The sequence below is a fragment of the Parasteatoda tepidariorum genome, chromosome 1 (genome assembly GCF_043381705.1).
Source record: "Parasteatoda tepidariorum isolate YZ-2023 chromosome 1, CAS_Ptep_4.0, whole genome shotgun sequence".
Taxonomy (NCBI): Eukaryota; Metazoa; Arthropoda; class Arachnida; order Araneae; family Theridiidae; genus Parasteatoda; species Parasteatoda tepidariorum.
The window spans coordinates 72955188-72969525 of record NC_092204.1 but is presented as its reverse complement, the minus strand read 5'-3'; the positions used below and the strand labels follow the sequence as shown (position 1 = coordinate 72969525).

The 14338-nt window shown below is 28.7% G+C and overlaps 1 protein-coding gene across 1 annotated transcript in view; it reads left to right on the top strand.

Annotated features, from left to right (window-relative positions):
• Nucleotides 1-910: 910 nt before the first annotated feature.
• LOC107447985 (protein NDRG3) overlaps nucleotides 911-14338 on the top strand; it is a 36575-nt gene continuing 23147 nt past the window's right edge. The window contains exon 1 of the mRNA XM_016063049.3: nucleotides 911-1096. The gene's annotated coding sequence lies outside the window, so the exon portion shown is untranslated. The remainder of the gene's footprint in view (nucleotides 1097-14338) is intronic.

Genomic DNA, 14338 nt, shown 5'->3' with positions numbered 1-14338 from the left:
TACCGGTCCCTAAAAAGAATGGAATGTACTGGAAGCATATTTAATGTAATAAGAAATTAAAATAGTATATCATTGAGAAAAAGGGGAAGGAAGATCTAAAGTGACAAGGAGATACATTGAGATGACTAAAATTTCAAAACCTCATAATATGCATAATAATAGAATGCCATGATGGCACAGTGATTAAGGCATTGAAATATCATTGGGAAGAAACAAATTCTATCCCCAGTGAAGGCTTGAAGCCCACCTAGCTTCAGATTGATGGGTGCCAGTTCATCGGAGATGTAAAAGTGGTTGGTGCGCAATGCTGATCCCACTGCAGCTGCCGTAATGCCTTGGTTTCGAAATTGTAGTGCCTTTAATTCTATGGCCACATCGGCAGACAAATTGGCTGTTGCATGAGTGCGTTTATTTAACAATGGGAATTATTGAATCAAAAGTAAATTTTAATTTTTCTTCATTTTAAATTGTAAAAATTTTCTAATTAGGTAAATATTATTATCGAGTACAGTAAATAAATAATAATTTATACAAGAAAAAGGATTAGGTTTTATTTTAGGGAAATACAATAAAATTTTTTAAAAAACTATAAAGATCTTATATATAATCGGGGCTTCTCTGATTATAGAGAGCCTAGAGTCCCATCTTTTGTCAGTCAGACCCTCTTTTCAAGATTCCCTCGATATATTCTTGGAATTATCTTCTTTTACTGAATTCATCAAACAATGTTTAAGTCAAGTATAAATTGGCACTTGTATCACAATAAAACTTAGACAATAAATTATTAGAAAAAAATATGTAGCACCTCGGCGACAGGAAAACTCGGCAGTAGTCATAACTTATATTTTAAGCACCTATTCGACTACTGTGAAAATTGTGTAAAATGTTGATTCCGTTACCATGGCAACCTTCTGGATGCAGGGCGGAGGCAATGCGCATGAGCAATCGGGATCGTGGACCCAAAGGCTAAACCTTTCGGATTCATCGAACATTCATAGAAACGGTCAACCTAACGGGTAAAAGGTTGCCGAAAAGTCCGGGGAAAAAGTGCTCGATTCCAGCATCAAAATTAAGCGTGTTTAGACTTTCGCTAAAGGTAAGAGTCTATACTTTATTTGCATATTTATTTAGTGCATTTTAATTTTTTCTATATTCGTCATCAACCAAGAAACATTTAAGACGCTATTTATCATAAGTTTTATTTATTGTTTTCTTTTGGAGTCATGAGTTCACCTTTTTGACATTGAAGGAATTTTATGACCTGTGAATGAAATTTTATGTATATGAGTGTTCTTTTTAGAAAAAAACTATGACCTATTTTCACTTAATTAAAGTACATGTGTTTTATGCCAACTGATTGAAATATTAATTTAAAATTTAAATATTGATGTTCAAGAAATACAGTCGGACGATGTATGAGTCGAAACACAAAATTATTGCGAATAAATATTTCCATCATTGAACAGTTTTATCAGTAGGAATTTATACATTTTTTAATTCAATTTAAATATTTTTAATGGAAAACCTTATTGTCAATATTAAAAAAAATGGTCTTTTATACTTATAAATAATTTACTAATAACTAAAAGATTGCTAATATTTTTTTAAATCTTCATAAACGTGATTTGATGTAATACAATGTTTTGATGTAGTACGTATTTATTTGAAACTGATAGCGCGAAAGACATGAACTTTGGAGAGAGATTCCTGGAAGAAAAATATTGAGGGTAAATGACTCGGAAAATCTCTTTTTAATATTACTTTACGGTTAATCAATTTTGATTCAGCTGCTACCAAAGTTATTGCTTTGACTACTTATATTCCTTTGGTTAACTTTTTTTTAGATTTCGGAAAACTAGAGTTTTGCATAACACACTAAATTACATTAAATAAATTAAGATCGTCACTATATATTCACGTTTTGTAAGCAAAAAATATACTTGCTTAGAAGGGCAACGTTACTAAACGTCCTTTTTGACATATTAAGTAATCTTGTAACATAATAATTTGAAAAAATACGAATATCATAATCAAATGCAATCATTTTCTGTTAATTTTATTAAGGTTCTCGAATTATATTCTCATTTGTTAGAAATGTATTTGCAAAATTGATAATAACTCAAGCATAGAATTTGTTATAACATTTATCTACTTCAGAAGATAAGACTTCTCAAAATTAAAATATTTCAAATCGCAATGAACTACATTTATTTTTTATTGTGCTTCTCATAAGATTTCACTGTGAATTTGAATTTAATGAGAACGATAGTTGAAAAACTTGTACCAGAAGCAACATTTAGTCAGTAAATATCAATAAGTTTTATGATTCTTTCACATAATTTATCAAATCACAATGAATTAGGTTCATTTTTATTGTGCTATATGATCTCATTGTGAATTTGCATTTCAATAAGAACGACACTTGAAAATGTTGTACCAGAAGCAACATTCAGTCAGTAAATATCAATAATTTTTAATGATTCTTTCACATAAATTGTAGGATAAAATTAAGCGATTATTATTGTTCTATCTTTGATAGATGAAATGCAAAAATTTCACAGTTTTCATAAGTGCTACTTTTAGTGAAAAAGGAGGAAAGTTAAACAAAAAATGGTGGACTTTGAAATGCATCAAATCATGCATTTTATATCTAAGGTTTTTTAAAATTACTGAAATATTTCAATCGTCAATTAATTAGCCGTACTCAGAATGCATGGTCGAAAAGAAGGAAGATAAATTATTCATTATAATTAAATAAAAATTGTTATTTACAATTTTCTGTGCCTGGTATTTAAACTATTTAAATGTTTTCAATTATTTTTTTCCTTTTTATTTCAATGATCTGGGATCGGAGACTAACAGAGATTATTTTGTTTAACATATATCAGTTATATAAAATATAAAAAATATGGAGTCATTTTAAAATAGAGAGAACACAAAATCAAAAATACTGATTTTGAAGACAGAGCCCCTCTATTTTTAAACATTTCTGAAAAAAACAGCTTTATACTAGTTATTATAGTTTTATACTCAAAAAAGTTAATTTGATACACCTACTTTCTTAAAAGAATGAAATATTTTAAAACAGAAAAAAGAATTCATTTTTGGAACAAAAAATTTCGCAAATTTGATTAAAGTATGTTCAAAATATGCTATTGTAGAACTTAGGCTAATTTATTTAAATATTCAGCAATTGATATTTATGTTTGTATTTTTCTTAATTAAGGTTTTATTGTTCAGTAAATAGTAATTATTAGAATTTTAAATCAAATTTGTTAAAATTCGTATTGTTTCATGCATTATAATTTTGTAGAAAAAATGAAAAGTTTCTAAAATAAATTATTAGCGAAACTGTTAGCGAAAAAAAAAGAACAAGAAACGCATAAACTAAGTATTCAATCACAAAATATTTCGAAATTAAAAATCAAGTAATTTTGTCTCTTTGATGCTCTTAACTAAAATAAAAATTGTTGGATTGTTTATCATCGAATAAACAATAAATATTAATGCTGGATTAAAAAACAATATCCAGTCGTATTAATCTATTCACGATTTAAAACTATTAACAACTGTACTGTGTAAGAACTATTTACAATATAAAATAGATTAGCATAACTTTTACAACGAAATTAAAACAAGGAAATCCATAAATTCATTTATTTTTCATGAAAAATTTGCATAATTTATATATAAGATTTTTTGATTCCTCCCCCACCCTTCGTAAAGAATCAATGATTTTAATTTTTTAGCTATGATTAAACTAGAAATCATAAAGCCCTTGATTTTCCCTGCACTAAGTTAATGTTTGCTTCTCCGCAAAGGAACAATTATAAACAAAAAGTTACTTTTCAAGGAGCTAAATTGTGTCTCTCTATTCTCCAAATTCAATCTTTCTATTCAAATTTTCCTCTACGGCAAATGGTGTTAAAGAGTTCATCATTTTAGAGTTTACATTTACCTTGTATTTTTTTTCCTTAAATTAGCTTTTATCAATCTTTCCAAGCTTTACTATATCTAGCTAATTTAATGCGAAGAAAAAAAATTCTGGTAATGTTAATGCGTAATTACTGGTAATATTAACGAGCAACAATAGCATAATTTTGGTTAATAAAACTATAATATGCAATATATACCATTCATTAGGTAAATTTTCCTTAGAGCATAATTTTTGTATAATTCATCTCAAATTATTCAATTTTTGAATTAAAGACTTGTACACATTTCATACATCATTACTCCAAGTAATAAGAAAATGCATAGTTTTATCATGGTATTCCTGAAAACAAAAAATGAATTTTAAATATAATAAAGATCCATTTAAGATTTAAAATTATTAAGCATTAAAGTATTCATTTTTGTTGAGATTCTAACTATGCCAAATGCTTTTAAATAGGACTTACCCTTTTTGTTAAAATCACTTGAGGATTTGCAAATTGTAACCAATCACGAGTTAATCGAATGGCTAAAGTTACAGTAATTTTCGTAATTAATGAACGCACGATGTCTAAGAAATCTTTTAGGTCGATAATGAAGGAAGAAAGGAAATGTTTTCACCCCTTGATAGCTCATCGTCAAAATATTTAAGATTTTTATTATTATCGTGCATTAAAATTAACAGTTAACATTGAAATAGTTTTAACGTGCATTAAAACTAACATTAACAGTTATTACAGTTACGCATTTTCCTTACATCTTATAAAAAATTTAATTACATGGAGAAAAAATTTCTGGTAAAATTACCGTGCAGTATGGTAATGATTAAAGAAAAAAAAGCATAATTCTGGCTAATGAAACCAAAATGTATGGTATTTAAACCAATCATTTGGCCCTTTTTTCCGCTCATTTGGTAATGGTTTACCGGAAATTCTAGTTTTTAAAAATATATTTATTATCTGAAATTTAGTAAAATATATAAAACCGAAAAGTAAATTTAGCCGAATTTCCAAAAAGATGTTCCGCGGGACCCTGTGACAGGAATTACAGGGGTTCCGAGAGTTGAGATTTATTTTAACCAGTAATAATTATGTTTATATTCAATCAATTATCCATAGTTTATTTCATATTTCGGTTGTTAATTGGAAATTATTTAAGTAAATGCTGCTGAAAATAAATAGCAGGATTAAAAAAGCTTTTTTAGTAACAATATAATAATTAAGAAAAGGATATGCATTTATAAAAAGCAATTTTTGTATTTCTCATTGAACTATTTAAAATAAAATAACAAAATTCTAGAATAAACATTTACTTCTTTCTGATAACCATTCTCAAAATTTATAAAAATTCTTTTTGAGCTACTATAATTACATAAGCTTATTTTTATTCATTTTTAGCATTATCACATCCATCAAGAAAAACTCATAATTTTAAAATAACTTTTAAAAGTTAGTTCATAATTATAATTATTAATTCATATTTTTTATAATTAATTAAAATTCATAACTTTAAAATAATTACTTTATAATTAATTTTAAAATAATATAATTATAATTTTCATTTTTTACATTTAATATTTTCATAATAAGTAGTAGTCTTTTTTTATAAATTAACAGCTGCTAGTGAACTTTTTTTTATGATGCCGGGGTTCGCCCAAAAGAGGTTCAATCATTTAGGGTTCCATAGTCGAATTATATTGGAAGTCGCTGCTGGTCTAAGGTATCATGATAAAATTACTAAATGTAATCACATATTATAAAACCATATTTTATTGTTAATTTTGCCAATCAAAGAACTTCGGTAAAAGCTACCGAATTTTTCGATGTTTCCATAGAACCAAGAACACTGAAAATTTTACCATATTTTGGAAGTTTTGACTATACTTCCCTTCTCAGTGTAGTTATAATAAAATTCTACGATAATTTCATCTTTAAAATAACGTGATATTTATAAATGTATTTAAAATTTATTTCAATTAGAAAGACTATTATTTATTGAAGTCTGCCTTTTAAATAATTTCCAAATTTAAAGTCATAATTTTAAATAATTTATAAACATTTAATTTTTTTAGTAGAATAAATTAGCCTCAAATAACTGATCCTTAATATTTTTAACTTAATCGGCCTTGATTAATAATGAATTTAATATCTTTTCATTCATGCATGACACGATTCCTTACATTATCATCCAAATGACATCTAACTGTCAAACAGTGAAGATATAAATCCGTTTTACTTAAACCCCTATTAAGACAACTTCCGAGAATAGAACTTAGCTGCGCAGTTGGAGAATATTTTAAGAAATGTACGATACATATTAAGTCAGTGAATGAAAATTTGAGGACACAATTTCGAGAAAGCCATTTAACGAGAAAGCCATAAAGTTTATGTCTTCTACTTATATTTTGTCCACAATTGTTCTCTAAAATTGTAAAACTTCTACATAAAATTTAAGTTATATTTATGTCATGATGAAGAGTCATTTATTAGTAAAAGATTTAAAGTTACATTTGTTATAAAATAATTTAAAGTATAAAACCAATAAGCAAGGAACTAAAGCAAGCAAACAAAGCTTGTAACAAAGAAATTTTTAAAATTTTGTTTCTGCTTTAAGATGTGTTGTTGAACGAGAAGTAGTATAAGTAAAAATTAAGAAGCATTATTCAGATTATGGTGTCTTACATGCGGGTTTTTTTAATAATTATTATTTCTTTCCACAGTTTAAATAATATTTAACGATAAAGTATACTCTCTCTGATACGCTGGGAAAAACTCGAAGAAAAAAATTTCTGATGAACTCAAACAAACTTTTTAATGTTATGTATCCAAACTTACTTTGATTCACCACCACCCTCTTCACTGTTGCTAGAAACATGCTCCTTTCTTCAAAACACAGAACACAAATATACAATATTTATTCAAATTTCGATTATTTCCTTACACGTTGTAAATATTAAACAACAAAAGCATTGAAAAGTTATATCTACCCATGATTTCACAGTTTATTTCTCCTTTTTATACTGACAAACAAATAGTTTAAGCATAAGAAATAAAATACGTAATTTACTAGAAAAATGATTAGTAAAGCAATCAATGTGTAATAATTTATCATTTTTTGTTTAATGGGATGACTGTGGGGTTATTTCTTCACTAATTCTTCAATATACGGAATAATACTTGTTGTGGCAAAACAATGGTGACTTTCAACTTTCAATCTATTTCTTTAAACCATTTTCACTAAACTTAAGTGAAATTTATTTTTCGCCAATGTAAGCCGACTGAATTGTGAAACAATATTGCAGAAGTTGTGGCAATGACACTGAAGAATAAGATTAGCACAATCAAGGCACGTGTTTTGCATGAAAATCATTTTCAATCTAAAATTATCATCTATAAAAATACAAAGAACTCTTTAAAACAAAGAAATTAAAGGGATGTAGAAGCTCTAGAAAGAGTGACGAAATTTATTTTCTGAATATACGAAGGGGTCGGTAGTATAGATTAAGTGCAATCAAACCCTTCTCATTTCTCTCATGCAAGAATGAAATTCCCTCTTGGGGGAATTCTCCCGAATTGGAAACCACTCTGGGTTAATATCATCAAATATTTAAAGCTTCCATTGAGTATGATATCTGTGAAACATTTTTAACAATTTTGTCACCCAAAAATTCGAGAAAGAATGCCTAAATTTAATTCAGGAAGATACGAAGGGGCCAGTAGTATAAATCAAGTGCAATCAAACCCTCCTCATTACCCCCTTGTAAGAAGGAAATTTCCTAAATGGGGAATTTCTCCTAATTTAGAAACCACTGTTTTAATACAATCAAATATTTAAAGCTTTCGTAGAGCATGATACTTGAGAAAAATAGTTAGCAATTACAACTTCTTTTTTATCTTATTTTTTTAAAAGTCCATCATATTTCGAAATAACATGAATTAAAAAAACTAATTAAAATTTCAATAATTTGTGAAAAATAAATTAACTGTCCCAAAAAAAAATTTAGTATCCTTCTAAAAAATTAACCGACTATGGCAATTTGCCTTCTTGAAACACTCTGTTAATTCCTCCCTGCTATTCATCAAATAAAGACTGACTTTTAAAACTTAGTAAAAAAATGTTGTTATCTTAAGAATCATTATTAATAAAGGTAGTATTAAAAATTAAAATCTGCTTAAATACCGAAAAAAACTGAGTGGAGGTGAGAGTCGATCTCCAAGTTTCACCCAGCAATTATATCGATTTTACGTTTTTAATCCCACTTTTCAAAATAGGGATTCGTTAAATTTTGATCTCAGTTATTATTTATTCTTTGCTTATAAATTTGTTAGCAATTGTTACTATCCATAGTATTTTTTAACTTCATTTTTGACAAGTATTCGGTAAAAATGCACAATAAGTTACGAAACCGTTCAAGTACGCTAGAAAATAGAAATGGCTTGAGTTCTATCCATATCAATTTGTTTACTCATTGTACATAGTTGATTTTCATGAATTTGTTTTATAAATATAGAAAACTTCAGTTCATAAGTTGTTGTTTTTTTAATTTTATATTTTATAACCGGCATTGAATAGCCGACCCAATTCTGAGTTTACGACTATCAATTAGTTTATTTACTTAACCTCAATCCACACTAGCAGGGGCTTACAACTGTCAATGCTCAATTCTGTAACCTCGTAATTTTGAACCCAATCCAGAGGTCAAGAATATTTCTGGATCAAGTATTGGGACAAACTCATTTAACTAATCCTCATCGAACTAATCCTCATTTGCGTAACACGGGGAGGAAATCCGTGAAAAATCCCATGGTTAGCCTTATGGCTAGGGGATTCTAACCCATCACCGAAGACATTTTACTTCAGCACTGTGGTTGGCGCGAGCCGGGAGCAGAATTCGTATCAACCTGCCAACGCAGAGATTCGAACATGGGTCACCTCATTGGAAGGTGAGCGCTCATTCCCCTGAGCCACCGTGGCCCAGCCTATGCGTTTGTTGAAATTTTACACTACATTAGTCAAGCTAGACAATTTTTCAATTAGATATTATTATTTTTTAAGACCAATTACAAGTTTTCCTTTCAAATAGATGCTGCAAGTACGTAAAACTTTATTTAGTTAGTCTTATTATATTTATGTTTGCTTCTCTAATGCATTACACCAAAAGTGAATAAACCACTTAAAACTCTTGCACGATAATACTTGTTCCTCGTGAGATGAAGATCATAGATTTTTATTTTCTATTTTTATCACCAAGTCTCTTCCGAGAAGACGCCGCTAATATGACGCCTTTTTTGGATTGATTACTTAGTATGCAAAGTCCTTAACCATCGATCGAGCTCTATTTTCAGATGATGGAATATTTATAGAAGATAATTAGTAATCCTGTGGGTGGGGAAAAGTTATCAAGATTAACCTGCCCAAAAAAGAAAATTTAATTTTAGCTATACATATAGTTAAGTAAATACAACATTATGCAACATCAACGATTTTAATGACTCTTGAAGGCATTTTCTCTGAAATTGTTTAAACATTATTTCTTTTCTTTATGATTCACTCGTTACTGAACTATTTTTAAAATATTAGTTACATTAAATTGACCCTTTAGGACATAATGTTCTTGTAATTAGTGAACGTTATACCATAATTAATACAATATCTTTCATTTTAATACTTATATTTAAGTGTAAATTTAGAGATTAAAAAAAAAACTTGTACTGAAAGTAACAGAAAACGTTTCTATCAGAAATAAAGAACGTGTTAAATTTATGAAATTTATATAATATAGAAAATTCCTCCCACAAATTCCAGTTGTCAGTAAAGGATGTCACAGAAGTGAAGGTTTCAGAAACTTGAGGCCTGGTGACGATTTGACATGACGGTGTGAGGTGGTCAGTATTACACGCCAGTCACATTTACTTCTCAGACTTACTGGTACCCAACGATCTGAAACTGGGTGTGGGAAAAGAAACCCTGATTTTTCGAAATGATAGCTTAGGGCTTTAACCACAGTTTCATCGTAGCTATATGTAATAGCTTCTACGCAATGCTATTTTATGATTCTTAGTTATTTGAGATTTAGGAATGTATAATTTTTAATGATGAATGATTTTTTTATTTATCGTATTACTGATGTACTTAGTCAAATGTTTTGTCAAATTTAAACCCTCATTGTCTTAAATGCTATTGCAGTTATTTACATAATATAACAATGGCATAAACTTGAGAAAACCATTGTTATTACAACAGAAATATTTAAATTCGCATAATAATTCTAACTTTTTGGCTTAAGAAATTATTATAAATAATAGAAGAATAAGCAATTGCTTTCATAAATCGCTTTTTAAAAACGATATATACAACAGAGAGTTCCATAAATGTTGCGACAAGCTTTCACCGAAACTAGGGCACATCATAACGATTGAAATTGCATAGGAACCTATGTTTCGATATGTCGTCGTTCACGGCTAAGGGAGCTTCCTTATTATGAACTGTTTTTTCGTGTGCTTCTAAAAAGGACATAATGAGGAATCGCCCCTAGCAGCGTATGACGAACTTTCCAGGCATCGGTTCCAATGCAATTTCAATCCTAGGATGTATCCTAACCCCCCTAAAAGTTTGTCGCAAAATTTATGTGACCTTCTGCTGTATATAACGTTTTTAAATTTGCACATTCCGACAAAAAGAAACTGAGAGTTTAAAAAGTAATTGTAGCTTGTAGAAAGAAACTAATTGCAAATTTGAAATCAGCAATACGAAAGTATCTAAGATCTGTTTAAAAAAATCTCATGCAAGTGAAAGCAGAAAAAAAAATGTTTTGCTTTTTGTACTTATTTTTCAGCATTTTATAGACTCAGAATATTAATCGAAATCAGAAATTATAGTTTTAAAATATAAGAAAGATGAGCAGTTTAAACTTTCAGACTCGTTCGTTTTTCATGCAGTTATTAGCATTGTAAATTTAAGTTAATAATACTTTCATGTTTTTTAAAAAACTGAAACTTTTCGAAAGCCTGTTTATATTAAATGCCAGTTCAATTAACTATTAATTCATAATAAACTTATTGTTCTATAACTATGAACGACATCACTTATATTGTTCGACTACAACTACGATGCATTCTTCTAACACATAACAGGAAAATTTACATAATTTTTCGAAAAATCTAAAATATTTTCTGAGTCTTAATCTTAATCATCAGACTGCATGGTAGTTTCTCCTTCAAAAGTCTTCACCTGCATACTCGTATGCAGCAAGAAGTATGCAAGAATTATTCTTGATGTTAAATAACTAGTAGCAATTTAAGCTTATTTTATGGCTATATAAAAAAATATTAAGATTCCCACACATGTTTTTTATAAACATGTGAAAATACGTGTTATCGGTAATAATGTTACATTGTTAGAACTTAACAATTAATATTGCATGATTGATAATGCATAAATTTCATGAAGCTTAAGAAAATTTCATGAAAAATTATCATAAGGAACAAAACAATTATTATATACAGGAGAGAAATAAGAAATAAAAGATCCAAAAGTTAAAGTTCTACAAAAATAATTCAAGTTCTTTAGTCAGTTTGAGTTGTTATCGATGTTCATTGTTGGTTATGTTAGTTAAAAAATGAAAAGAGCAATGCCCTTTTTGTTTTTTTGTTTGTTGAACTTTTTTTTCTCTTCTGTTGCTTCAGTTTTTGAAACGGCAAATTCAAATATAAATTTAAAGTTCATGAACTTTTGTTAAGTTCATTTATTACACAAATGTGGGGAAATCGTCTTTGGAATTTCAGCATGTTTTCAGAAATAACTTTTTTTTCTTTTTTTCTTCTCAATGTGCTGTAGTTGCAAAGAAGTTACAATTACGTCTTCAAATTTTCTGGGCAATCAGCTACACCAGTTTTTTAGTCTTATTTCAAACTTCAATGAAAACAACTACTCTTCGTTTTTCTATTGTTTGCCTATCTTTTTAACTTCAATGAAAACAACTACTCTTCGTTTTTCTATTGTTTGCCTATCTTTTTTACTCCCCCATGTGTTACAGTTTTTAGTCTGGTAACATCAATTAAAACTGAAATGTTTTTGTGCAATCAATTGCACAAGCTTTTAGTCCGATTTCAAATTTAAAAGTGCTTCATCAGTAACTCATTTCAATTCAAACTTGATATCACCTTAATGCTTTGCCAAAACCCCATTAGATATATTAGTTGCTCTACATTTAGAGTTTTTGGCTTGAGTCTTAGAGCTAATAATATTTTTGGTCGACTCATCATTGCCAATTGTATTAGAAACATCAGATAATGAGAAATCATTCTCAATGGTTGCTGTGCCTGTTTTGTCATTGATTATGACCTTTTCTTGTTCTCTAGTTTTGATATTCTTTGAAGTGAAAGGCCATGGAAGACTAAGCCATGTCTTTTTCTTTTCATTTTTAGAACTGAAATTGTGTTCAGTGATAAGTCACCATTTCCGGGAATTGTGTCTAATATTTCCTTTTTAGACTTGCTTTTTCTTTGTTTTTGATATTTTTCTTAAACGTGAAAGACCATAGAAAATGAAAAGAAGACCTTTTCCTTTCATTATTAGTTTTTGTACTTTTTTTCAGGTGATGATGTATCACTATCAGCAGCTACTGTGCCAGAGATTTTATTTTTTAACATAGTTTTTTTTCTTTAGTGCTAAGTCATGAACCCAAAGTGCATAAAACATACTCATGTAAAGTGCTCCAGTTTTTTTTCCTCTGTAAGTTTTTCGCAGCGTTTTCCATCTCTATTATCACACTCCCTCTGTCTGAAATACTGATTAGAGTTTAGAAACTATATCATTGCAAGAGTAAAATCGATATTAGAACCACCTCAATGACATTCATTTCTAAACTCCAATCATTAGAATAAAAAGAACGTATTTAGTTACAGTTTATCTATTTTTTTATTCATATAACTTTTTCTACCAATGATAAAATTTATTTTGATAAAAGGAATTGTTTGTTGATGTCTATGTGTATTCCTCCATAACTCCAGAATCGTTTGCACTATCATCCTAAAATTTGGATATTGGGTGTAATGGGGAATTTTATACCCAATTTTAAATTATATATATACATTAAAAGGGGATACTTAAATAATGCCCGATTTTATTAATTAGGGTAAAAACGAAATAGTTTGAAAAATATTAAAACGTACAAACATATACATATACTATGCTTACTAATATATACATAACATAACATATACATATACTATGCATAAACTGTACATATACTATGGTATGGATCCATATTATACAGACTGACTACTCATGCGCATTTGGACCGGAACTTTTATTTATTTCAATAAATTACTTTATATTATTTGCTAATATAACTGTCGACAGTTCTTCATATTTAGCTGGTTCATCATAATTTATTGACTTGGGGACTAACTTGCAAAGCTCACCAATTTGATTGTCAAATCAGTAAACTACGATGAAACAGCTATTTCTTATTTTATCTGAGTGCAATTTCAGACCATATAGTTAGAAAACATAATATTGCGATAGTTAGATAAACAAAAGTACCAATTCAAATGCGCATGAACAGTTAGCGCTCTATAGAAAAGTACCCCTAGCGGCGTACGAAGAGATTTCCGGTCACACGTTGCCATTCAATTCTCAATCCTTATGATGTGCCCTACTTCCCATTCCCATTTGTTTCTGCTGCATTTAATACCCTGGGAAAAATCTTTTTTAAAAGGTTTATAAAACTGAATTGAAATGTTAAAATTATGCAAACAGGAAGGAAATGGAAAAATAACGCTATTTGTACTTAAATTCGGGAGGTGGAGGGCTACGATGCTTCTTCCTCACCAATTTCCAGTTTCTAATCAACACTTCCTTGTATGAATCGCTCATATCGAAAATCATCGTCAATCGCTAACATTCAAACAGATTCGAATAATTAGTAATTTTTTTCCAGGTCTTTTATAAACCTTGTTAACATTGTCTTTATTTATAAATTGTTGAAAAGCAATGTTAATGCCATCCAACATTGTTCATTATATTCTCGTTTTGTTATAAATATTTCTCATTCAATGTTCCTAATAAATGAATGAGTTATGAGTGAATTATGCACAGTTACTCCACAAAACATTAATACAAAGTAATTTCTCTTTTGAAAGTTTTCAATATTTCTTTATAGAAAAACTTACATTGAGTAATTGTAAAAGAAGTCGAAGTTGAGGAATCATAGCGTAAAAATAGGGAAAATTTGTAGAAGTTCCAATTAGAAAAATATGCATGACCCCGACTCCGATATATATATATATATATATATATTGTTACACTCAATTTGCGCTTTTGTTTTCATCTTTTGTTTTCATATTTTGTAATCTGGCAATCTTTCTGCGAAAACATTTTTAAATCATTCTTGAAAAATAAC